Genomic DNA, 27,950 nt, shown 5'->3' with positions numbered 1-27,950 from the left:
TTCTACATAAACTGTTAACTGTTAATAGTTGCTTTCCTGCATAAATTTGCATGTAACAGTTGGAACTTAATAATGTTACTAATTCATTAACTGTTTAAAGGGAGACTATCAAATAAAAACATCACATTTGAAACATGCATGTTATATTTTATGAGCCATTACTGATCCATTATTTTTAGCTCCAAAGTTTTTCTTAATATTCCTTAAGCTGAATCTCCAAACTTAACTGGCCATTACAGTAAAAGAGTAGTGCAAGAACAGGCCCCATTAGTGTGCGTTACTAAGATAAGGGCAAAAGTGATGTAACCAAACAGACATTTGCTTTGATTAATCTAACTTCCACTAGCTGATCAAAACAAATTTATTATTAGGGTACAACACAATTGCACTTTTGCACCTCCATCAAATCCAACAGGTAAATACGTAAGCAGAAAACTGGGTAAGCGGGGTAAATGCCAATTTCTGACATCACAGCTGATTTATGCCTGAATGGGTTTTCAGAAGAGGAAGTTGGTATCTTCTGATGGGAACAGTTGGCAGATTGCTCCTTGCTGAGCACTGGATAGGTGCATACATACTTTTAGTTATGTTCCCACATGAAAAGCAATTTCATTTTATTGTGAGAAATTATTTAATGCAGTTCTCAAAATGAAAATTATACATTTATGGTGCATTCTCTGTTGAGCAGTGGGTGGCAGAGCATTTTTGTACCTGACCACTGACTTTTTTTTCCATATCTTTAAGAATCACTATAGTAAAATATGGAATCAATATTAAATGATAATGTAGGAATTAACACACAGATTTTGGGACATCTGTCTTTTTTCAAAGGAGTCCTCAATTGGTGACTCATTTAGCATCACCACTTTGAAAAAGGAAAGCGGTCCTGAAATGCGTTGCTGTTTATGATTCTGAATTTGGAGCCTTGTCTACATAATGTCAAGTTATTACCATTTCACCTGTAGACCAAATACAGCATACTTTCCATTTGCTACAATAGAAAATGGTGATTTAGTACTGTGAGGGTAGCGGGTTATCTGGCCCATCTATACCCACTCCACACTGGCTGGCCACCCAGGGGTGCCTTGCTATGCCCGAGAAGCCTACCCAGTATCTTCTAGGGTTCTCATAGTCACTCAGGAAAATGCAGTTAGAAAGTACAACAATACATTAATTGTAGTAAAAACAATCATCAAAATATTATATACAAACATTACATAAGTGCCAGGCAAGTTTACCACGTTATCTGACCCTTATGCCACTTTCTTAAGGAGTTGCAGTCACCTGGCTGTCCTGAATTGCAGAATCCAAAACCCATGGAATTCTCTTAGTCACAGCTGTAATTCACTGGTAGAGAACATCATCTCAAACCCAGCCACCTTGCACTTGCCAGGAATGACTCCTCAGAATCAACATCCCACAACCCCCCCCCCCCCCCCTGGAGTGGATCCTTATATCCAGGGTCAAATTTCCATAGTGTTTTCCCCTCCCAGGGCAAACCCCTCACTCACAATTTTTTGAACATTGGTGTGTACTGGACTAGGGGGTTGCAGGAGGAGTGCAGATGAGCTGGAATTCCATAGTGGCTCCCCTGCTGGGTTCCAGACAAATATCTGGACTAGTCCTATGGAGGACAATGGATATTAATTGTCTTTCCCCACCTTCAGATTTAGGATAGCACTCAGCCCCTTCTGAAATAATTTTTTTGCACTGCTCTGTGATGTTACAGGGTCCCAAGCTGTTCCATGCTACCTGTAGAGAAAGGGGGGGAATGAATGTAGCTACAGCCTATATCCTGGAACCTGATTCTTACCCATAACCCACGTGGCTTCACTTTAAGAACAATGAATAACAGCTTAACTGCAATATCAACAATATAGTAGAAACAATATACATATTTACAATTAGCTACAATGTCCCCTTAGCCACATGTAACTAGACACTGCCATTTTGTGATCTGAATCAATATTCAATAGATTGCAGCTTGTTTTGATGTTGCTAGTAGAAACCTACAACACCAGAGGGACATTTAAAGATAAATATTAATAATGGGCTGCTTCCAAATGAATTGATATTAAATTAATAATGTATTCAAACAACTAATTTTTCAGCCCACATAATCACTGCCTGTAGGTTACAGGTATACTTTAAGAATGTTTCTCTAGATTATGTTTCTCATCCTGTCCTATGCATGCACTCTTCATATTACCTGTACACTTTGCATGTACATTACATGTTAGTGGACCTTTTGGCAAGTTTGAAAAGATGTCTTAGAGTAGCAACATAACAATTGGTTATGGAAAACAACATATACAATATATAAATAAATTATTAAGTTAAAGATTATTCCAAGTACAAACACTATGCATAAAACATTGACTAAAGATAATCAAAATACTACCAAAGGTTCATAATCTCAGAAATATCCACAACCTAGTTGCAACAAAAACAGATTGGAGAATGTACTATAGTGTAGTACTATTTGATATTAAAGCCAAAATGCCAGTGCATTCCACCATGCATACATCAATTTAGGTATATCAGGCTCAGAAACCCTCACAGTGTAGTAAAAAAAATTTTTTTTAATATATTTGGTGAAAAACACAAATATATGAGTATTTAATAATAAGCTCACCAGATTGAATGGTAGAAGCAGGTGATCACTCCATGGGATCGGTGTGTACCACAGACCCACTGCTGACAGCCAGGGAGGTCACGGTGCCATCTATGATTTAGTCCCCCTCCACCCTTAATGGTAATGTGTCAGAAGTGATGGTGAGTACAGTGAAGAACTATGGAATAGAAAGGTGTCCTCCCTATCTATCTCTAAAGAGATATGCCTGATATGCATAAACTAATGTATGCACAAGTAAGGGCACTGTTCCCATTTGATTTTACTATCAAATTGTACCAAACTATAGGGCACTCTACCTTCTGGTGTAGATAAGGAGTCCTGAAAGCTCAGTGTCTATTTTTGTAAGTTTGCCATTAAAAAACACCTATGTTATTTTGATTTTACATTTCAAGACAAAAGTAGAAATTGTTTTAGTTTTTGATGTTATTATGTATTTATTAAGACGTCTTAAAGGTCATCATCCAAAATGTGTTGCAATCATGTCAACTGTAAACTTTCAAGTTCAGATATTATGTACTATGACCTTCAAGTGCAGTCCCAGCAATAGGCAGGACACTAAAGACTTACTTGTAGCTTTCATCAGGTGTCCAGTTGTAGAGTGCCCCGCGTAATCTGAAAAGTACCCTACAACTGGGCATTACAAATGTGATGTAAGAACTTCTTCAGAAACAAAGGGCTACATGGGAAATGTAAAATTGCCCAACATTGGTCAGGCATGTGTTGAGCACAATGCAAATAGACAAGCTTGTTGTTATTTGCTTTAAAAAAAATTATAAGCAAAACAAACAAAATACAGTAAAAGGACACTTGAAATGAGGTGCTCCGGCTGAATTATCCAAACAACTTTATGCAGTGATGAGACAGGTGCCAGGCACACCCAAGTTACCAAAGTATCCTGCATTTTTTCTACCATTGCAATCAGGAGAAATGTTATCAGTGGCACAAATAGGTAACCTACGTATGCTGTTTAAATATATTGCATCGGAAGTGGGATTTCATCACTTATTTTAGTCCTAATGATACTTACCACTATAAAACACACACTGGTTCATTGTCTTCTTATTAGTGGTAGGCTCACTGCTGGCACTTGGGCAATCCATGTCATTCAATCAGGCATCCCGGGTTCCCATGTCCTTTCAGCTATTGATGGTTCACCACTGATTTTCCCAGTTAAAGGCACACTCACCCTTTTATTTACAATTATAATTATGTATTTGTGTATTTATGTGTATCTCCTCTAGTGTACTGAACTGTATTTCTTTACAATATTTACACACATTGATGGCATGTAAAATAAAAACAAGGTTTCTTCATAGTAAGTAATATAAATGGGAGTCTCATTTGCAGGGCATATAAAGAACATTAGACAGTAATAAGATGAAAAATTAAATCAATTATTACTGAAGAGGGAGAATTGAAGGAGAACGCTCATAAAAGCACCCAAAAAAACCCATATGCAAATTACAATTGTTCAGTGTGTGTGTGTGTGTGTGTGTGTGTGTGTGTGTGTATTAATAACGATCATTAACAGTTTATTCCATTGGAAAGATCTTGAAGAATAATTATATTTTTTATTTTCCATAACATTTATATCAATGTAGATTTTGGGTGACTTTGACTTATCCTTTTTCTGTAACATGCGTTGTGATTGTTGCATTCTGTTAAATGTTTCATATATTTAAGCAACAAAAAGCTCAACAGTTAAATAAATAAAATATTTAAAAACAAAATGAGTAAATCCAATGCTAATCATTATTAGGCATGGTGCAAATTGAACCTTTCCACACACGTGTATCACTGAAACTTAATTCTTGATTTGCTTATCCTTTTTTCACCAAATGTTTTATTTACTGCTAAAATAAATACTTTTACAATGCATTTAAATGTGCAGTTCTGGTCTGTACACTACCCACTGGCAACCTTTAAATCAGAAAGTGCAATGAAACGTCTAGCAGAAAGAATGTACGGGCATTAAAGTATAAATATTGTTTCCATTACTGAGGGCACACTATTTACACTCCTGTAATGGAGATTAAACCCAGAGGCTCAAGATTGAAAGTGGCCATTGCAGAGAACAGGCCTGCTTTAAAGCAGAAGATCAGCTGTCTGCTAAAGATGGTTAGTACTCTTCTGGGAAAGGCAATCATGCTTGGCCTTTAGATGGCAACTACTCTTATGAAAAATAGGAAGTAAATCTACAGCTATTCAAAGTGAGATGGAGTATTTTAATTGGCTGGAAGAAACCGCGTTAGTAAAAAAAAAAAGTAACACGGGAATTTAAAAGCACTTGAAAACAGTTTGATTTGTCCTCTAGGGAACAGTGTTGTTGTAAGTAAGGAGGCCCCACAGTTAAATAACCAGAACATTCTGCCTATTTTTCCCTTATCCCTGCTATGCATTATCTCAGGATTCTGTATTCCATTTTTTTTTTAAAAAAAAATTGACTTCAAATAATACAACTCTTTTGAAAAACAGCAAAGCATTTTATTCATTATTAAGTTTTGCCCAAAGACTTTTGACAAGAAAATAGGTGAAGCAGCAAAGAGAGCTTTCATTTTCTTCTGCATAAGAAACCCATTATACTCTTTTTTTCAAGTTATTCCCTTTGAAAAAGTGTGACCCTGCTGTCATAAGAACAAATACAAACTGAAATGTATCTAATGTCAAACAGACTTGCATTTCACTAGTTGTGTTTAACTGTTTGTGTTACTTTTTCTTAAATTTGTATCATTATCTTTTTCTCTTCCTATCAAAATCTTTAACCAAATGTTAAGTGCATATAACACATGCATATAAAACATATTATTAATTATTATCACTATAAAAATAATATATTTATGTATTCATAAAGCACCAACATCTTCCTCAATCCTGTATAGTGTAAGACATATAGGGCATTATAAAAATGATGTGATTTAACAATTACACAAACATGAGGCACTAGGAATGAGAGCCCTGGTTAAAAGAGATTAAAATCTGAATAAAAAAAGGAGACAGAAAAAGGTATGAGGTTGCATGTAAGGTGACAGAGTATGTTTTGTGCATCAAATAGTGATGGGGAAGGTCTGATAGTTAAGTGGAATGAGTTATTGTGGGGTCAGGTTATACTTTTGTCTGAACATATGAGTTTTGAGGGAGCTTTGAAAACAGTGATAGGTAAAAGGTGGCCCTTGGGCCGCATGCTGGTCTTTGGAGGCTTCATCTGCAGCCCCAGCTCATTCCTGCTTTATACCCTCTGGGTTATTTCTATGCTTTATGTCGTGTTGCCCCCAGCTCTTAATCTTTCCTTTATTAAACAAGTTGAGGCAGCAGGTGAAGCTCGGCTGGGCATAAAATAGAGAATAAGACTTTGCTTGATCTTATTCTTTGCCCCAAGCAGCCAACTTTCTCATCATGTAACCTCCTCCATATAATGCATGGAAATCATGACATGCCAGCAGCAGAACTGAGATCAAAGAATGAAGAATGTGCAGTCTACATTACATGATCACCCTCTCTCCCCTGCAGGACAGAGCTGCATGAATCCTTAATTCATCACAAGAAGGCAAGGAGTTTTTAGGAAGGACCTGTTATGCATCAATGTGCTGCACAGTTGTTGTCTATTTTTGGTTACACAGACATTCTCTATAGTACAAAGTAAAAACAGCAATCGATAAATGCTGACGGAAGGGAACCTTCCTGTAAAATTGTGTTGTGCCTGTTCATGCCTTAGACCTAACATTCAAAATATGGTCACCCAGAAGATATATTGAATTGTTTTCTCCAATTAAAAGAAGGAGGTCATGTGTAGCGCCAAGTTAATATTAGGTGAGTATCTGAAGATTAGGATGAATATGGAAGGACATAAAAGATTAATGTGGGCTCTGTAGGTTAAGACAAGGATTTTGAACTGTATAATCTGCTTAGTAGGGAGCAATTGTAGAGACCGACAGAAGAGCAAAACTTTAGTGTGAGGAGAGGTGCATGTGTTAAAGTACAGATTTCAGAGTAGATTGGAGGTGAGCCAGTCTTTAGTGGTCTTTATTGGTAGACCACAAAGGAGAGTGTTGCAATAGTCTAGCCAGGATATGAACCAAGATATAATTACAGAACAAACCAATGTTTTCGATGTATCACATTTGAGAAATGGATGGATATAAGAGATATTCTTTAAGCTGAAAATGGCAGACAGTTGTTAAAGTGTGAATGTGAACAGTAAATGAGAAGACAGAGTCAAATAATACCCTAAAGCAGAGGATGTGGGGAACTGGAGGGTTTTGAAAGTGTTTTACTAACCAAATACAAACAAAAGCAATAAACTCTTATTTTGTTTTCTGATCTTGGTATTTGGTTATTTCATAGTGATGAACCAGTGATGATTATATTATTCAGTTTGATGTTGGTATCGAGAAAAAGTTCATTTATACTTTAGAAATATCTTAAATATGAAAATTTCCAATTAAATGCATACTTGCAAGCACCATCAATACACATTTGATACATTGTTAAACATATTTTTTATTATTATTACAATGGTTCTTTTATTTTTATACTATAAAGTAAATAGACACTGACTTATAAGGAGTGATCTACTGAGGACAAACCATAGGGGTCTGAATGGAAGCTTAGAAACTATCTGCACATGACTTCATTATGCTTTCTGTTGGTAACTGTACATTCATACAGACAATAGTGGGGCCTACATCTCTGTTTAACTTCAAAGAATGTTACACAGTCGTCTAAACCTTTACTTTACAGGCCCCAGAAATGTGTGTCACAGTATCGTCACAATATCATTCTTTTCATATCCATGACATTCTATTCCTTGTTCATGTTTTCATTCCTTTTATATATCTACGCTCTCTTAACTTATTCCTATAGTCTCTAAACCTACACTTTTCCACTTAGGTCACTTTATGTTCTCCTGCTCTCTATGTAATTGTTAACATACAATATGTAAAGAAATAATAAGGCAAATTCATTTTAGGATTATTTAATCTCAAGTGCTTATCAGCACATTTTAGTAAGCAGGAATTCATTTGTTTCCAATTTCAGCAGGTAATTCAGATCATCAGTTGTAAATACAACAGAATGTGCTCATATGGACATACAGTATATGTAAACTTAGCATTATAAACTAACATAAGCAAATGTGGTATTATTTCCCTCTCAGTCTCTGATTTCATATTTTATGTAGTGATAAGAAATCGTTGAACATTTCCTGCAGTGCGTTTGCAACGTAGGGACTACCAAATTTCCCTATTTAGCTTATGCATTAGGTCTCATACCCACTGGAATTTTTTAGTAAAAATGTGAGTGGAAACACATGTCAAAAGGGTTTGTTACTATTATTTTTACTAGCATTTTGAGGTAATTGGAGGTAACTGTAGGGTTTCATACCTATCTTTGTTCATTGCAACTTAGTTAATGGGTGGTCCTGGTTTATGTTAAAATCCAATGGCAGTGCGTATATTACACTAAGAGAACACAGGAGTAGAAGCTGATAGGCTAAGAGAGGTGTTACCCTGCTGTGACCTCACTGACGGTTTACACAGCATGCGCTGCTCTTATAGAGGGAAAATGTATCCAGCTGCAGTTTTGTTGCAGTTTACGTCAACACATATCGATGCCTATTTTATTTGTCAACCCAAAGGATGTATCATCCTGCGGTTTTGAGCTTAAAAACTGAAATCGTCGTTGATGTTTGGCAATGTGCAGCTGTTTATATAATGCCACACTGTCCATATAATGCCTCAAAACCTAAAATCTCTGGTGATTGAATGTAAAAGTGCCACATTTCCAAACAAGGAAAAACAAGCAAAAAATAATAATTCTGATGGGCTGCAAGCAAAACACAGAATACCTGCATGTTTTGGAGTACACATATTAAAATCAATCTTGTTCATTTTTTAATCCACAGGATCATAACAACCATCTTCTCAGCATGCAGATGAAGAGGCATTAGTAGGTCCATTTAAGATATGTGTTGCAAATTTACATTCAGGGTGTTCTATTTAAAACATTCCCCTGAACCTCCATCTTATAAAGCCTGCAGCACCTGTAGGGAGTGGTCAACTCCAAAAAAACAAAGTAGAAAATAGTGAAAAAGAAAAAGGCGCGCTTCTTTAAATTAATGAAATGTGTACAAGTAAGACCAATGTGCAAGTGCAAATAAAAGAAAAATGTTGTCCGGTGCTCAGAAGCAAACAAAATGTAAAAATCACTGTGTCAGCATAAACATAAAGGAGAATTTTGTGCACAATATAGCTTTATAAGATGGAGGTTCAAGGGAATGTTTTAAATGGAACACCCTGAATGTAAATTTGTATCACTAGCTTAGGGACTCACCTACAGGAGATGCCTTGACGCTGGCAGGTGAGCTTAATCCCAATATAGCTATATTGTGCACAAAATTCTCCTTTATGTTTATGCTGACCCAGTGATTTTTATATTTTGTTTGTTTGTGAGCGCCGGACAACATTTGTCTTCCATTTAAGATATGAACAAGCCTGCGCAAGATACTGCTGTACTACATACTGCAGAGCACATCACACAAGATGCGAATATAATGGAAGTGTGATCATTTTTCAGATCCAGGTGATTTTGGTGAAACAGCACAAGAAAAACATGCTGCTGCCGCACTCCCTCAGTACAGCTAGTCAAGAGTTTCGGCAAATAAAATGCAAGTTGCTTGAATATCCTAAAGATGCAAAAAGGGAAATCCAAAAACACTTGACCAAAGGCATGAATTATCTCTATCACATTCAGCAAACGCAACTCTATATGTGTACTCACAGTGGACACATCAACACAAATCTAGTGCCAATGACTACAGCTATTAATCGTCTATCTAGGGTAGTGAGAGAACTGTTAGGCAACTTAGTTTCTGCCTGTGGACAAATGCAAGATGTTATAACGTCATATTGGAAGATTGGCAGGAACTACTCATTTTTCAGTGTCAGAATCAGGTCCAAAATATAAACATATAGTTTCTTGTGAAGTTGAAAAAAACACATTCATGTTTGTAAGAGTGTACTCCCACGCACAGTAAGACTTTCCTCTAGTCATCAAACCTTCAAGCGTTCACTGAAAACCCACCTCTTCAGTCAAGGTTATGATATTCCTCAACCACCATCTTAATTTCCCTAGATTACCCTATTACCATCCTCTACACTGCTAACGCAAGACATCATTCCCTCTGACCAACACTGCAACACACACAGCACACTCAATACTTTTACCTTTTCATTCTAGCTGGTCCATTGTGCAATATGATGTAGCACATGCCCTTGTGTTTCAAACTCCCATTGTCCTATAGATTGTAAGCTTGCAAGCAGGGTTCTCTAACCTCTCTGCCTGTATGTATTACCCAGTATTGTCTTATTAATGTTTGTTCCCATTTGTAAAGTGCTACGGAATTTGCTGGCGCTATATAAATAAATGTTGATGATGATGATGAATGGTAATGTAATAAATGTGTTAAAAGCTGACATTCAATGACTCTATTTTTAGTTATTTTAAAACTTCATGTTTATGTTCTCAATGTTCAGAAAACACACATTAACAATTGTACTTAAATATTATATGATTATTATTTCTATTAAGATATGTATAAAGCAATCATCAGTGTATATTTGTTAGGGTTGACATTAGCTTTAAAACTGCACATACTGAGTTCATCATGACAGAGGTTGAAATAACATTGTGCAGTTTAATTAATGCTGAAGCCTCTGAAGAAGAGAATGAGGTATATTAATGTGTACTACAATTAAGACAATATCGGGAGTATTTTACATTATTATAAAAAATACATTTAAAATAATTGTGAATTAGTCTTTCTCTGACCTACCTCTCCCCTTCTGTTGCTTCCACATCAGATAATAGTCTGAGCATCCCTGCTTCATCACTCTATATGGTCGGTGGTATTGATATATTTTGGTTAAGGGACAAATTATGCAGCAGACAGCATAACAACACAATATCAGCTGTCTTAGCAGGTGCATAGACCAGATTTATCAAGACCCCAGAACTTTTGTCAATGTTTCCAAAGGATATAGGCATGGTGGCAAGAGCCAAGATATCCTGTCACAATGCTCATGATTTTCATGTTTGCATCACAGACCACCTGCATTTTCATAGAGTAAGAATTGTATCATTGGTATGTATCTCTGACCTGTGATGAGATGGTCTTAATCCAATGTGTGTGTAATTTATGACTACAAAGACTCATGCCATTCAGCATCCTGGCAGGGGAAGCAGATATATTTATACTAGAGTTTGGTAAGAGTATTACACACTACATATTGTTATGGCCTACGACCACCTAGATGAGCTTTTAGAACAGATAGGGTAGAGATCTTCACCTATAGCAGCCGCCTTTTCTGTAGAGCTTTATATGCTCACAGGAACTCAGATGCCCCCAGGTCTTAGGCTCAGAGTAGCAAAAGTTCATCAAAGATGGCTGCAGCGCAGGTGGAATCAGGAGCGCTGGCCCAGGCTGGAGCGGATGGTCAGAGGCAGGCCCAGGTCAGGGTCACAGGCAAATAGTGGAGTCCAGTATACAAGTCAGACAGTCAGGACAACTAGTGATGGTTCAGAGTCCAGGTAACAGACAGAAGGTCAGGGCAACTAGCGATGGTTCAGAGTCCAGGTAACAGGCAGAGGGTCATACACAGATAAGCAATCCAAAGGTATACACCAACACAGCACAGGAGCAGGTAAGCAAACTGAGTATTAGGATGCTATAACTGGTAGAGAGGCTAAGCCCTCCCTGCCTTAAATACTGATACTGGCCAATTAGGACTTTTCCCTGTGAACACCCCAGGCACTGGTGATTACATTAAAGGAAACTTAATTAGCCTGCAGGTTTGGAGATGCGCGCCTGGCTATCCTGTATTGCCAGGGCGCAAGCGCAGTTATTTCGGCGAATCCAGGAAGTGACCTCCCGGTCGTCATGGAGACAGCCAGGACGCCCGGAGGAGGCAGAAGAGAGTCACGGCAGTGCCAGTGGCCGCCGCGGCTCCTAACACATATAAGTGCTAATCTCAATTGTCAGAAGCAACGATTTTGATCTGTTGAATTTATTAAGCTGGTTATCGGCAATTTGCTTGACACACCTGAAGAATTATATTCTTATAATGCACAATCATGGCAACTGCAATTTGTAATGAGACACTTTTGAAAAAAACACTTATATGTTCATCCTTTCATACATAAGCACAACTCGTCAGAAAAACACTCTGAAACCCAACGATCTGGTTAAACCGCGGTCGTAAATATTTTTACCTCATAGACTTCTTTGTCAGATTTTTTACACCTAAAAATTTTCAATTTAGTAAAAAGTAGAAACTTAATTTAAACAAATACACAGTTCCACATAAAAGCATATCAAGTCTCATGAATAACTTTTCAGTCATTAGTTTGCAAAATGACATTGAATAAGCAAATTAATCTTTTGTATCCGCAACAAGTCTGCCATTTGTAGAAGGTTAAACATAAATTGTAGCGTTAGTGGGTGCATTTGTGGGAACTCACACACCACAAAGATTTAGTGTGGTGACAGTCAGCAAAAAAGTAAACAAATATTATAAAACATAATACAATCTAATCAGTGGTGGGATTCAGCCGGTGCCCACTGGTTCACCAGAACCGATAACTATTTTTATTCTCGATTCGGCAAACCGGTGACTACAGGCTGAGTCACCATCTTCGTTGTTGGGGGGAGCAGGCTTTGTGAAAACTCCCCAAAAAAAACATACTCACCTGTCCGTGGCATCGGCACTCCTCCTCCCTGGTCCATCTGCACTGAATATCAGGCGTGACGTGATGACGTCACGCCCGACATTCAGTGAGGAGTAACACAGAGAGGAGTTGGCGGCAAGAAGAGAGAAGACGAACAAAAGAAGAGAAGAGAAGAAAAGAGAAGAAAGAAGCCAATAGAAAAGGTAAGTGAAGGAACGTAACCAAGGGGGAGCAAAGGCAGCATGGCAAACTTCAATTTGAGGTGCCAAGGCAGGATGGCAGACTTTAATTTGAGGGGCAAAGGCAGCATAGCTAACTTCTTTTTCAAGGGCAAAGGCAGCATGGCAGACTTTATTTTGAGGGGCAAAAGCAGCATGACAGACTGTTTTCAGGGGCAAAGTAAAGGCAGCATGGCAGACTTTTTTTCAGGGGCAAAGGAAACATGGCAGATATTTTTTCAAGGGCAAAGACAGCATGGCAGAGTGAAGGGGGAGTGAAGGGGGAGCACAGGCAGTATGGCAGAGTGAAGGGGGAGCAAAGGCAGGATGGCAAAGTATGAAGGGGGAGCATATGCAGCATGGCAGAGTGTTTTGAGTGGCAAAGGCAGCATGGCAGAGTGTTTTGAGGGGCAAAAACAGCATGGTAGAGTGTGATAAAGAGGGGCATTACTGTGGCATAATTTGAAATGGGGGCACTATAACATGACTCAGTACTATTATTATCTTGATATAAGCAGCATAAAATATTATTTGAGTATTAAATTATTTGAATATTAATATACATTAAATGCATATTAATTTGAGTATTAAATGCATGAAATATTAAACTACCTTTCAGTATATCTTTTATGTATACTTAAAACGGTCATTAGGGCAGAGAACCGGTTGTTAATCTATTTCAATCCCACCACTGAATCTAATGAAACATTTATCATGTGCATTTTCAGAAGTTATTGCCTGTTAGAACACAATACGAGTGAACTCTTATGAATTAAAATTTAAAGGCTGTGCCAGCCGTATTATGGAAATGTTGCTACTCACTCTCACATAAAAAAAAAACATGAAAAAAGAGACAATATTTAACTTATGTGCAAAATAGAAAACTAATTTTCACCGCTTGCATTTTAACTTGGTTTTGTCCTGGAGTAAGAAATTTCTTGCCTAAGTTCCTTAATGAATCAGGCCCTATATTATTTGTTGAATTTATTAATCAAATAGTTTTTGTTTTGTTCTGTGTGTTCTTTTGGGACTTATATTCCACATATGTATTGGACGTATCCTGTAGTGTAATGTCTCTTAGCATAGAGCAGACCTACACCCGTATTCATCAATAGATATATATTCAGATTCGCTCCGTGTTGAATATAGACGTGAGTATACCCGACGGGCATACATTTGTAAAACAATACTGTGACTGGATCACTTATAAATAAGTTATGGTATAAATTTATCTAAAGGAAATAGCGCAGGGCGCTTATTTATATCATTGCAATGTACTGATTTTACTATATCGTGTGGCACTGTAGAGGAATTGCATTCATTTCTGATGCAATAAGCATTTGTTGAGGAAGTCTTTTGTGTATTTTGATAGAGGAAATGTCTTGTTTGGGGTTTTTGTAGCCCGCTAAATAAGTCTATTCAATGTGAGTGACCAACACTTGAATGCACAGCAGGGAGCTGTTGCCTGTATCCTGGTTAAAGTGAAAGGAAATCTCAGATCAATGGGATTCAGGTTATCGCAGAAAAGTATACATTTTGTTAAGTATGAATCTCTTTTAAATCCATGTTTGGGTAAACATATTGGATTATGTTACTAAAATTAACTCAGCCTTCAAGGGGCTGACTTAACCTGTGAGGCTGTGTCCAAAACTGAATAAAACAGCACTGGTTTGTACTGAATATGTCAATCTTGTTTATCTGACCTGATCACTGGTACCTTCAACCAGTGTGAAAGCAAATAAACATCACTAGCTTCCAAGACCTACTTGAGAACTTCTAGATGCTGAAAATCCTGTGACCTACAGATTAGACCTAAAATTTAATCCTTTCCCAGCTATTGGAGGTTTAGACCCAGCTTTCCAGCACCACCGCTCTGCCCGCTACCCAGCAGCTCTGGCCAGTATGATAGGCCAGGGGGGATGCATACACAGCAACCCTGATCCATAGTTAGAGGTTAGGGGTACCAGCCCAGGTGTACCAGCAAGGGGTTCCCTGGCAGTGACAGTTACCCAGAAGGAAACCAGTTCTGGATGCCGGTAAGGAGTCCAGTGGTGGCAGCATTTGTAACTCCCTCCTACTGCGGTTAGAGGGCGAATTTGGGGTAACAAAAGGGAACGCTGGCAAAGTAAACCCAGCCATTTCCCAGCAACAACAGACAGGGTGGCATAGGCTGTCCATCCTGTCACAAATGCACATTACATTCATTTCTTGATGAATGAGGCCTGTTGTTGACAAAATTGGACTAGGTCACCCATATGCATGTGTGTGTGGTTATCATCTGACCTGGCTATATTAGACTAAATTGTTCACAGATAATATCATTCAGTGGCATAAGTAAAATCTATCAATAAGGTCTACTTCTAATTAAAAAAAACGTATTAGTTAAAGCATTTTATAGTATTAATAACAAGCATTATAAAAATAATGTTCAATTATTTTACGATAAAATAATTTCCCAGAGCACTTTCATGTCAGAGTGCCTGTCTGTGGATTCCCTGCAACTTTAGCAAATTGTTTGGGATATTTGTAAATTGAAACAGTCCCCTCTATTCAAGCCACCACCTTACAATGCCAACGTTATTGACCAACAGGCAGCACTAAGTACACTAAAATGTAAATTTAGTAATTTAATTGTATGTCACCCTCTTTATAATGCCACCCTTGCTTATGATGGCAGCATTATACTTTGTTCTAAACTGACAATGAAGAAAGAGCAATGTATTTAGAAATGTGTTAAAGGCCTAGGCAAAGAGAAGAATGCTAGAGAGAGGCAGTTAGAGAAAGAAAATTAAATTACAATAGCTCACATGAATTTTGTTTTATTTGCAGGATAACAAGAAAGGGAGTAGGAATAATCTTTAAATAGGCCTTTAAATTAATTTACATAAGGCATAAACTGCCACAATGATCTCTTTCAATTACTGTTTTTTTATTTCAACAATAAAGAGAATAATTATGCTTTATTTATAATATTTCCAATAAATCAGTAAAAGAAAGGATTAAAATGGCAAGGAAAAAACCAACACAAATAGAAATACATTATTTCTTCATTGCTTAAAAAGGAAAAATAAAGAAAAGTGAAGATATGAAACCAATTATTGTCGTGGGAACCATACACCTCTACAAGCTAAGTTAATTATCTGTTTTAAAGGACATTCAATCACATGAAGGTAATATCTAGAGGTATGCTGTCTTTAATTTTTTTGCGGATGTAGTTTCAGTAGACAGGATGACATTACATGAAAAGAACAGTTTTGAAAATTGTTGTAATTAAAAGATTTTCTGTTTCATATAGTTTTTTGGTTGAATTTAAAAAAGAACATGCAAAACTTGTAAGCAGTCTACTCTTAAATATATATGTTTAAATAAGCTTTCATCAGTCCTGACCATGGCCTTATCTGTGTGGAGTTTGTATGTTCTCCCCATGTTTGCGTGGGTTTCCTCCTGGTGCTCCGGTTTCCTCCCACACTCCAAAAACATACTGGTAGGTTAATTGGCTGCTAACAGATTGACCCTAGTCTGTCTGTGTGTCTGTTAGGGAATTTAGACTGTAAGCCCCAATGGGGCAGGGAATGATGTGAGTGAGTTCTCTGTACAGCGCTGCAGAATTAGTGGCGCTATATAAATAAATGTTAATAATAATAATAATAATAATAATAATAATCAATAGAATAGCACTTTGGTTGTGCCCCTTCATTTGGATCTCACCATTTGTTGTATTGAACACTTACATATACACTCAATGATACCTTTTTAAGTTATAAATTTCTAGTACAGGGTGGGATCACCTTAAACATAAAGATTTCTAGTGGACCGAAACAGCAGCTGTATTAAGGTCTTTTGAATTAATTTGGATTAACCTTATAATGTGTTTGAGTTGAACTGAGTATATGTGGATGCAAATGCATCTAATTTGATAGCATAAATAAACATGCATATATATATATTAAAATTAATATATGCTAAAAACTTCTGTCCTGAGTCAGGAATTGAACTTATGACTCCATTGTTGGAAGGAGGATTGGTTAACCACTAAGGCAACATTCATTTAGAAAAATAAATACATCCTATAGACTAGAGCGAGAAACTCAACAATACAGCATGTGTGCAACAGATGTAAGAGCTAGATAATAGTACTTCAAGAACGAAAACAGCACAATACAGTCACTCTTCCTTATTACCCAAAAGTATAGGCTAGTTAAGATCTGCATGGGTTCTTAGTGGTTAGCACTTCTGTCTCACAACACTGGCATTATGAGTTTGAATACCAAACATGGCCATAGCTTCTGTATACACCTTGTGGGCCTTATTCATTAATGAAAGGAACACAAGAGGAACTTTGCCCAAACCAGCCTATGTTTTATTTTTGCAAGGGCTAGTATTAGGATAGTATTTAGCTAATAAGGAACGTAAACACGTGATAGCTTGATTTTTACTCTGTCATTCAAAAGTGATCTACTACACGCTCTACCACAATGATAGATCTGTCCTGATATTTAAGATGTATCTCCCCCCTCAAATGCAACTTTGTTAGGACAAGGTGCATTTTTAATTTATTACAATGTTTTACTTTCAAAAAGGATTGTAGCCCACAGGTCACATTCACATTACTATGTGCATGATGGTATCTATTACTATGAATGGCCTAAGACTCGGAAGGGGGTGGGTTTAATTTAGAGGGGACAGGCTGCTTTGAGGAAAATGTAACTATTTATAGTTTGTCTTGAAACCTTGTTTTCCCTTCATTTTATGGATTGTAAGGAATGTTATGTACTCGGCTGTACAAAAAAATTAGGCAGACAATAATCCAGCAGCATGGTAGCTTAGTGGCTACCATGCTTCATCTTGTTTGAGATATATAACGGCATGCGGGAATACTGTCCATGGCCTCTGCCAGGACCTGCAGCTCACGCCTTGCAAAGGTGCTGGCTCTCATTTTGGAAATGCTATATTTTCAAAGAATCTACTCTATGATTGGTTCTCAGAGTACATATGGGCAAGCTCACATCATTTAAGGATCTTTTCCATAATTGTCTGCAAAATCTTGGCTTGTCATTCATTCCTCGGGTCCTAGCAACGGGGGCGTGAAGGAGCTATGTGAAGTGTATACCACTATTTGGAATTACAGGCACTTGCTAACAGGAATCAGGCCCTCTAGGTCCCAGCATGACCATGCAGACATTGACTATTCTTGCCCCTGTAGTACTAGTGCTACTTTGGCTAAACCTGCCCATCCTGGCACCTAGAGTGATCCAGTTAACTTTTACTTACATGGAATATTGTTATCTCACACACACTGTTTCGTTAGGGGACATATTATTTTCATATCATGGGTGGATCCCCCTATGTAGGGGGTGGGGGATGAGCTAGTGTTAGGGATTTTAGACTGTAAGCCTCAATGGGGCAGGGAATAATGTGAGTGAGTTCTCTGTACAGCGCTGCGGAATTAGTGACGCTATATAAATAAATGGTAATAATAATAATAATCACTAGAATAGCACTTTGGTTGTGCCCCTCCATTTGGATCTCACCATTTGTTGTATTGAACACTTACATATACACTCAGCTAGTGAGCTAGTGGCACATCACACTAGGGAATGCAGGCCAGTGCAGACTAATCAAGGTTTGCTTGCCATTATGGAAGGAGGGCACTATGTTGTTGTAGGCAAAGCAAATTGCTGATTATTAGTGAAATTGGCAGCTCCGAATTTGGTAAATGTCACTCACCGGACTGTGAGTGCTTCTTCCCGTGTGTTTAGGAACCGTGGCCGTCCACCATCCTGAGGGTCTGCGCATGCGCAGCCCTTTCAAAACCATCAGTACCTGTTCCTTTAACTTAATTGGCTGATCAGGCAACACTCCCTATTTAAAGCACCTGCTGTCCATACCTCGTGGCCTGATCTTGGAGTCTCATTCCCCATGAGCCTCTGAAGGTGTTCCTGTGTTTCCTCGTGTATTCAGCGCTGCTGATTCCTGTGGTTTCCAGACCACTTCTACTCCTGTGGTTTCCAGACCACTTCTACTCCTGTGGATTCATCGTGACTGTTAGCTGATTCCTATCCGCTGCCTCCGTGCACTACAGTCCACAGACCACTTCAACTCTCCTGTGTTTCATCGTGACTGTTAGCTGATTCCTATCCGCTGCCTCCGTGCACTACAGTCTTCAGACCACTTCAACACTCCTGTGTTTCATCGTGTCTGTTAGCTGATTCCAATCCGCTGCCTCCGTGCACTACAGTCCTCAGACCACTTCAACACTCCTGTGTTTCATCGTGACTGTTAGCTGATTCCTATCCGCTGCCTCTGTGCACTACAGTCTTCAGACCACTTCAACTCTCCTGTGTTTCATCGTGACTGTTAGCTGATTCCTATCCGCTGCCTCCGTGCACTACAGTCCTCAGACTACTTCAACTCTCCTGTGTTTCATCGTGACTGTTTGGCTGATTCCTATCTGCTGCCTCCGTGCGCTACAGTCTTCAGCTCATCTCAACTCTCCCGTGTTTCCTCGAGACTGCTACAACTATTCCTATCCGCTGCTCTCCGTGCTCAACAGTTCCAGCTCAGCTCTACTCTCCCGTGTTTCATCGTGGCTGCACCCGCTGGTTGCTATCCGCTACCTCCGTGTACCTGCAGAGTCCTGCTGGCTGCTACTCCTCAGTTCTACTCGTGTCTGCAGCAGCTGATCCGCTCTCCGTGCTTCTCAGTGTTCCTGCTGGTGTCTACTCGCCAGTCTGCATTGGATCTGCGCCTCACTGCTTTCATCTCGTCTAGACCATCGCTACTCTTCAGGGTCCTCCAGGAGTCCAGTTCTACATACTACTGCTTCCTGAGTATTTGTTCCCCTGCTGGTCTACCTACCTGTGCGCTGCACCTACTTGATTACCGCTTCACCCTCCAGGGACTTCGCATCCTGCCGGCCTCCAGCCGTTCAGGTATCTCTGCACTCCTGTCTGACAGCCTGCTCCTTAACCATGGTATGCATACTTCTCATTGACTGTGCTGGTGTATTGCATATCTTGCTGGACTGAGTTGTTCTCCTCTGGAGCTTACTATCCGCTGAGACTTTTGCCATCATTGACTGTGTTATCTTTTGCCCGGATAGTTTCTATGACTTTGTATTATTGCAGTGCCGTTCAGTCATTACTATATTGTGCATGTCATTGTGGATCAAGTTCAAGGTGCCCGTGTATCCTCTGTATTGCAGTCTCTCCCCGTGCTCCTCCTCACATATATATTCAGTGGTACAACTTGCTAAAGGCAGACCACTGATTCCTGTTTCCAGTGTCACCTGTTCCAGTGTCATCTCACATAGCAGTGGTACAACTTGCTAACGCAGACCACTGACTCCCCGGATACCTTCACCTGGATCCCATTCCTTCACCCAGACAACGGTACAACTTGCTAAACGCAGACCACTGACTCTCATCACCTCCTCGTTTCTGTTGGACATTCCTCCTCACTATAGCAGTGGTACAACTTGCTACCGCAGACCACTGACTACCCTCACGTGTCCTTTGTCCATTCAGTTCCTCGTGTATTACTACATATATATTACCAGTGCTGCTAGTCATAGACTTTCCCGAGCATCTCTATCATCTGCTGTCTCCTGTTCCGTGATCACCCCGCTACCAGAGTACCATATTACCATCTATACTCCTCTGGTAAGCTTATCACCTGGTGATCCCTGGGTAAAGAATCCTAGTGCCCGTGACAGTAAGATCAGGCCATGACAGACCCAGATACGGAACCTACAGCCAAAGAGATGGTGCAGCATCTGGTCACCCGTGTGGAGCAACAGGATGCTCGCCAACAGCTGTTACTTCAATGCTACCAGTCGTTAGCCTCCCAAGGAACATCTGGACAGACCGTTACAGCTAATGTTGAGGCTCCTGTGCTTTCCTCCGTTTCCCCAGTGCCATCCCAGGTGTCTACGGCTTCCACGCTTCACCTGCCTACTCCGTCAAAGTACGATGGAGACCCCAAAACTTGTAGGGGTTTTCTCAACCAATGCTCAGTTCATTTTGAGCTCCAACCTCAAAATTTTTCTACCCATCGTTCCAGAGTGGCCTATCTTATCTCATTGTTTTCTGGACAAGCTCTGGCTTGGGCCTCCCCTCTGTGGGAGAGAAACGATCCTGTATTACAAGATAGTGCCAAATTTATTTCTATGTTCCGAAGTGTGTTCGATGAACCAGGTCGTGTGACCTCCGCTGCTTCCAGCATTCTTCGTTTACGTCAGGGTTCTCATACAGTAGGCCAGTACGTCATTCAATTTAGGATTTTAGCCTCTGAACTTCAGTGGAACACTGAAGCACTAATTGCCGCCTTCTGGCAGGGGCTCTCCGATAAAATTAAAGATGCACTGACTACCCAAGAGCTTCCTACGTCATTAGAAGATTTGATCTCTCTTTGCCATCGTGTAGACATGAGGTTTCGTGAAAGAGAATCTGAGAAAACAACTTCAGTTAAAGCACCTCTTCGCTCAACCCCTCAATTTTGTCCAGCTTCACCTTCTGTGATTCCCATGGAGATAGGACGTTCCAAATTAACTTCAGAGGAGAGGAACCGAAGAGTAAAGAATAGACTTTGTATCTATTGTGCTGATTCCACACATATGCTCAGTTCTTGCCCTAAGAAATCGGGAAATGCCAGGCCCTAACTAGTTCTGGAGAGGTGAAGTTAGGGTCCCTGGAGTCCTCTCCATCTTCTACGAAATTAAAAGTCTGCGCTTTTGATGTTACGATTTCCTTTGCTACCAAATCCTTTGAGTCTCAAGCACTGATTGATTCTGGAGCAGCAGGAAATTTCATTTCCTAATCCCTAGTGAATCAATGGTCCCTACCAGTGATTACTTTGAAAACACCAATTACTGTGACTGTTATAGATGGATCACGTCTCATCAATGGTCTCATCACCCAGAGTACGTCTCCAGTAACGCTTCAGATTGGTGTGTTACACCATGAAGAGATTTAGTTTTTAATTCCTCCTGTTACGACAAGTCCGATTGTCTTAGGCCTTCCATGGCTTCAATGTCATTCTCCCCAGATTGACTGGAGCACTCCTCAAGTTACGTCTTGGGGAGCTGAATGTCATCATCGTTGTCTTTCTCAAGTCATTCCTCTTAAAATACAGCAATCTTCCATCTCATCTTCCTCACCGGGACTCCCTCCTCAGTATGCTTCATTTGCCGATGTTTTTGATAAAGCTCAGTCTGAACGTCTTCCTCCTCATCGTTCATGGGATTGTCCGATCGATCTTCTACCTGGCAAGACTCCTCCTAGGGGTCGGGTCTATCCACTTTCGTTACCTGAAACTCAAGCTACATCTGATTACATCCAGGAGAATCTCCAGCGAGGGTTTATTCGACCTTCCACCTCTCCCGCTGGAGCCGGGTTCTTCTTCGTAAAAAAGAAGGATGGATCACTACGCCCCTGCATAGATTTTCGTGGACTCAATGCCATTACTATTAAAAATCGGTATCCCATTCCGTTGATCACTGAGTTATTTGATCGCATCAAGGGAGCTCGGATCTTTACCAAGTTGGATCTTCGTGGTGCCTATAATTTAATTAGAATCCGGCCCGGTGACGAATGGAAGACAGCGTTCAACACCAGAGATGGGCATTATGAATATCTAGTAATGCCTTTCGGGTTGTGTAATGCCCCCGCTGTTTTCCAGGGCTTCGTTAATGAGATCTTTCGGGACTTGTTATATGTATGTGTCGTTGTCTACCTGGACGACATATTGATCTTTTCACAGGACCTGCCTTCTCATCACCAACATGTGGCAGAGGTCCTTTCCAGACTCCGGAAAAATTCATTATTCTGCAAACTAGAAAAATGTTCATTCGAGTTGCCCCAGATTCCATTTTTGGGGTATATTGTTTCCGGAGTTGGCCTGAAAATGGATCCAGAAAAGGTGAATGCTGTATTACATTGGCCCCAGCCAACTACTCTTCGTGCTATCCAGCGTTTTTTAGCTTTTGCCAATTACTATAGACGCTTCATTCAAGACTTCTCGTCAATTGCATCTCCTATTGTGGCCCTGACTCGTAAAGGGGCCAATACTAAGCAATGGTCATCCGAGGCCCTCCAAGCCTTTCAATTTCTTAAAGAGTCCTTCTCCTCTGCTCCCATTCTTCGACAGCCTGATGTGACACTTCCCTTCTTCCTAGAAGTAGATGCCTCTAATGTGGGCTTAGGAGCCATTCTCTCCCAACGATCGGAGCAACAAAAATTCCATCCTTGTGCCTTTTACTCTCGGGGCCTCCTGCCTGCGGAGAAAAATTACACTATCGGGGACAAGGAGTTGCTGGCTATCAAAGTTGCATTAAAGGAGTGGAGATACTTATTGGAAGGAGCTCGTCACCCTGTGACGATTTTCACGGATCATAAGAACTTGTCATACCTACAGTCTGCCCAATGCTTGAATCCTCGTCAAGCAAGATGGTCTCTTTTCTTTTCCCGTTTCGAATTAATCATAACCTTCAAACCAGCTGCCAAGAACAAGAAAGCTGACGCTTTATCTCGAGCTTTTGTGACGTCCTCTGACGTTGAAGAGGTCCCCAACCATTCTATACTAGACCCCAAATGTATCTCACTGGCTGCTTCTTCCACTAAAGTGCTACCATTTGGGAAGACCCTCGTGCCTCCTACTCTTAGGAGGAAAATCCTTTCGTGGTTCCATTCTTCTCGTTTTTCTGGACATGCTGGTCAACGCAAGACCTTTGAGATTCTCTCTCGAAGTTACTGGTGGCCCTCGATGAGGAGAGACGTCAAAGAGTTTGTTGCTTCTTGTGAATTGTGTTCTCAGTTTAAATCCTCCCGCAGAACTCCAGCGGGGTTGCTGCAACCACTACCCATTCTGTCCAAGCCCTGGACCCATATTAGTATGGACTTTGTTACTGATCTGCCATCTAGTAAAAATTGTAATACTATTTGGGTAGTGGTAGACAGATTTTCGAAGATGGCTCATTTTGTCCCTTTGTCTGGTTTGCCTTCCTCGTCTACTCTGGCTGAACCTTTCGTTAAGGAAATCTTTCGTATTCATGGATGTCCGTCTGAGATTGTGTCAGATAGAGGAGTACAATTCGTTTCCAGATTCTGGCGGGCCCTTTGTAAAACCTTGGGCATACGATTAGCACTCTCATCTTCTTACCATCCGCAATCAAACGGACAAACTGAACGGGTCAATCAAGATCTCGAGACCTTTATAAGGATGTTCTCATCAGCCAATCAAGACAACTGGGTAGAATTGCTTCCTTGGGCTGAATTCGCTCATAACAACATGTACCATGAGTCATCGTCCAAAACTCCATTTTTTGTGGTTTACGGTCACCATCCGTCTTTTCCGGAATTTCCTGCCCTCCCTCCCACCCAAGTTCCTGCTGTAGAGACTGTTTGTCAGACCTTCAAAAATATTTGGTCTCAGGTCAAAACCTGTTTGAAGAAGACATCTGCCAAATATAAGTCTTTCGCAGATAAGAAGAGGCGGGCTATTCCACCACTGAAAATTGGAGATTGTGTCTGGTTATCTACCAAAAATATTCGTTTGAAGGTCCCATCTATGAAATTCGCTCCCCGTTTTATTGGTCCATATAGGATCATTCAAGTGATAAATCCAGTTTGTTTCAAACTTCTACTTCCTAAGAACCTTCGTATTTCCAATGCCTTCCATGTGTCCTTGCTCAAACCTCTCATCATCAACCGTTTCTCGGCTCCTCCTTCAGCACCTCAGCCAGTTCAAGTTCATCAGGAGGAAGATTTCGAGATTACTCATGTATTGGACGCAAAAATTTCGCGAGGAGTTCTCCGTTTCCTCGTTCATTGGAAGGGCTTTGGTCCTGAGGAGCGTTCATGGATCATAGCTGAAGATCTCAACGCCCCAGCTCTTCTTAAGAAGTTTTATTCCAAAAATCCGGACAAGCCCGGTTCCAGGCGTTCTGTGCCCACCTTTTAAAGGGGGGGTACTGTCACTCACCGGACTGTGAGTGCTTCTTCCCGTGTGTTTAGGAACCGTGGCCGTCCACCATCCTGAGGGTCTGCGCATGCGCAGCCCTTTCAAAACCTTCAGTACCTGTTCCTTTAACTTAATTGGCTGATCAGGCAACACTCCCTATTTAAAGCACCTGCTGTCCATACCTCGTGGCCTGATCTTGGAGTCTCATTCCCCATGAGCCTCTGAAGGTGTTCCTGTGTTTCCTCGTGTATTCAGCGCTGCTGATTCCTGTGGTTTCCAGACCACTTCTACTCCTGTGGTTTCCAGACCACTTCTACTCCTGTGGATTCATCGTGACTGTTAGCTGATTCCTATCCGCTGCCTCCGTGCACTACAGTCCTCAGACCACTTCAACTCTCCTGTGTTTCATCGTGACTGTTAGCTGATTCCTATCCGCTGCCTCCGTGCACTACAGTCTTCAGACCACTTCAACTCACCTGTGTTTCATCGTGTCTGTTAGCTGATTCCAATCCGCTGCCTCCGTGCACTACAGTCCTCAGACCACTTCAACACTCCTGTGTTTCATCGTGACTGTTAGCTGATTCCTATCCGCTGCCTCCGTGCACTACAGTCTTCAGACCACTTCAACTATCCTGTGTTTCATCGTGACTGTTAGCTGATTCCTATCCGCTGCCTCCGTGCACTACAGTCCTCAGACTACTTCAACTCTCCTGTGTTTCATCGTGACTGTTTGGCTGATTCCTATCTGCTGCCTCCGTGCGCTACAGTCTTCAGCTCATCTCAACTCTCCCGTGTTTCCTCGAGACTGCTACAACTATTCCTATCCGCTGCTCTCCGTGCTCAACAGTTCCAGCTCAGCTCTACTCTCCCGTGTTTCATCGTGGCTGCACCCGCTGGTTGCTATCCGCTACCTCCGTGTACCTGCAGAGTCCTGCTGGCTGCTACTCCTCAGTTCTACTCGTGTCTGCAGCAGCTGATCCGCTCTCCGTGCTTCTCAGTGTTCCTGCTGGTGTCTACTCGCCAGTCTGCATCGGATCTGTGCCTCACTGCTTTCATCTCGTCTAGACCATCGTTACTCTTCAGGGTCCTCCAGGAGTCCAGTTCTACATACTACTGCTTCCTGAGTATTTGTTCCCCTGCTGGTCTACCTACCTGTGCGCTGCACCTACTTGATAACCGCTTCACCCTCCAGGGACTTCGCATCCTGCCGGCCTCCAGCCGTTCAGGTATCTCTGCACTCCTGTCTGACAGCCTGCTCCTGAACCACGGTATGCATACTTCTCATTGACTGTGCTGGTGTATTGCATATCTTGCTGGACTGAGTTGTTCTCCTCTGGAGCTTACTATCCGCTGAGACTTTTGCCATCATTGACTGTGTTATCTTTTGCTCGGATAGTTTCTATGACTTTGTATTATTGCAGTGCCGTTCAGTCATTACTATATTGTGCATGTCATTGTGGATCAAGTTCAAGGTGCCCGTGTATCCTCTGTATTGCAGTCTCTCCCCGTGCTCCTCCTCACATATATATTCAGTGGTACAACTTGCTAAAGGCAGACCACTGATTCCTGTTTCCAGTGTCACCTGTTCCAGTGTCCTCTCACATAGCAGTGGTACAACTTGCTAACGCAGACCACTGACTCCCGGATACCTTCACCTGGATCCCATTCCTTCACCCAGACAGCGGTTCAACTTGCTAAATGCAGACCGCTGACTCTCATCACCTCCTCGTTTCTGTTGGACATTCCTCCTCACTATAGCAGTGGTACAACTTGCTACCGCAGACCACTGACTACCCTCACGTGTCCTTTGTCCATTCAGTTCCTCGTGTATTACTATATATATATTACCAGTGCTGCTAGTCATAGACTTTCCCGAGCATCTCTATCATCTGCTGTCTCCTGTTCCGTGATCACCCCGCTACCAGAGTACCATATTACCATCTATACTCCTCTGGTAAGCTTATCACCTGGTGATCCCTGGGTAAAGACTCCTAGTGCCCGTGACAGTAAACTGTTTGGAATATTCTTTTGGACAGTTGTTTAGGCTCTAGGGAATTTAATATTTAAACTTTGTGGGACCTTTGCCTATAAAAATGGGTTTTTTATGTTAGGCTTTATGAATGGATTCCTGCTATCTTCATCACAAACTTACAGAGGATTTAAATTTTAAGCAACACTGAGGGTATAGTAATGTTATTGACAGTGAGTGAGATTGGAGGCCAGTTGGTGACTCTGGCATGAGGGACAATAATAGGCTTGGTTTAGAACCTGTTGAGCTTTAGGCTAGTACTGAAAGAAATAGATCAGGGAAAATAATGTACATTTGGGTGTCCTCAGCATAGTGGTGGTATTGGAGGCCAAATGACCTAATTAGTACCCCACAACAAGAGATATACAATATTAAAGTACAACATTTATACACAAAAAAAGGAGCCTTGTGAGACCTCAATAGAGTGAGAGTGGAAGGGAGAATGTACCAGATGTGGGTACACTATAGGAGCAGTTAGAGAGGTAGACAATTACCCAGGAGAGAACTGTGTCTAGATGGACAATGAAGTGAAGGATGTGTAGGTGAATGGGGTGTTCAACAGTGTACAAAGCAGCAGAGAGTTACAGGAAAATGAGTATTGCAAAAAATAGAAAAATAATATTTATTTATAAACACAATTGCAGTAATCAATGAAACACAAAATAAAAACAAACTGTAAATACAAACTTCTTTGAAAACAAGAAAAAATATAAACACATGCATGTTTGTTTTATTCAATTTGTTAGAGGTGTTGCAAGGCAGGTCATGTTGGAACCCATAATGGCTGTCTTCTTTATCTGTTTAAAATTTAAGACAAAAAGAGATCAATCTTAGACCATTTTGCAAAAAAAAAAAACTTGACTGTGTGTACTTTGTACACACCTGTACTTTCAAGCTGTAAAATCTACAATTATGATGCCTTAACTGTAAAGCAGGTCCCCCAATAACCTAAAAGGACTAACATTGTTAACTATAGATGCCTACGTGCTTACAAAGGCAACTCCTTCATGTCTTGATCCATGAAACGATCCTTGACGCACCTCCTTTGTTCTCCAGCTGACAGCTGGGTCATAAGGTCTGTTGGAATAAATTACAAACATTTAGCTATTTACGAAAATTGTGTCTGCTTTTCACTTATCCTCAAATTGAAAGAGAATGCACGGTGTCTCCATTAGAAAACATTGACAAATCAGTGGCTTAAAAACAATAAACAGACAGCACTTACTTTATGTACTTTACCTGGGTTGAAAAGAACATTCACATAGAGAGTCAGATATATGATTAACACAGACTATGCTTAATTACTGAATATTTTTCAGGTGAGGCAGACATGTCCCAGATAAGGCCTAGTAGTACATCAATGAAAGCCTTTAGTTTGGTCTATTTTAAC

The sequence above is a fragment of the Mixophyes fleayi genome, chromosome 1 (assembly GCF_038048845.1).
Source record: "Mixophyes fleayi isolate aMixFle1 chromosome 1, aMixFle1.hap1, whole genome shotgun sequence".
Lineage (NCBI taxonomy): Eukaryota > Metazoa > Chordata > Amphibia > Anura > Limnodynastidae > Mixophyes > Mixophyes fleayi.
Note: the sequence above shows the minus strand (reverse complement) of the source record.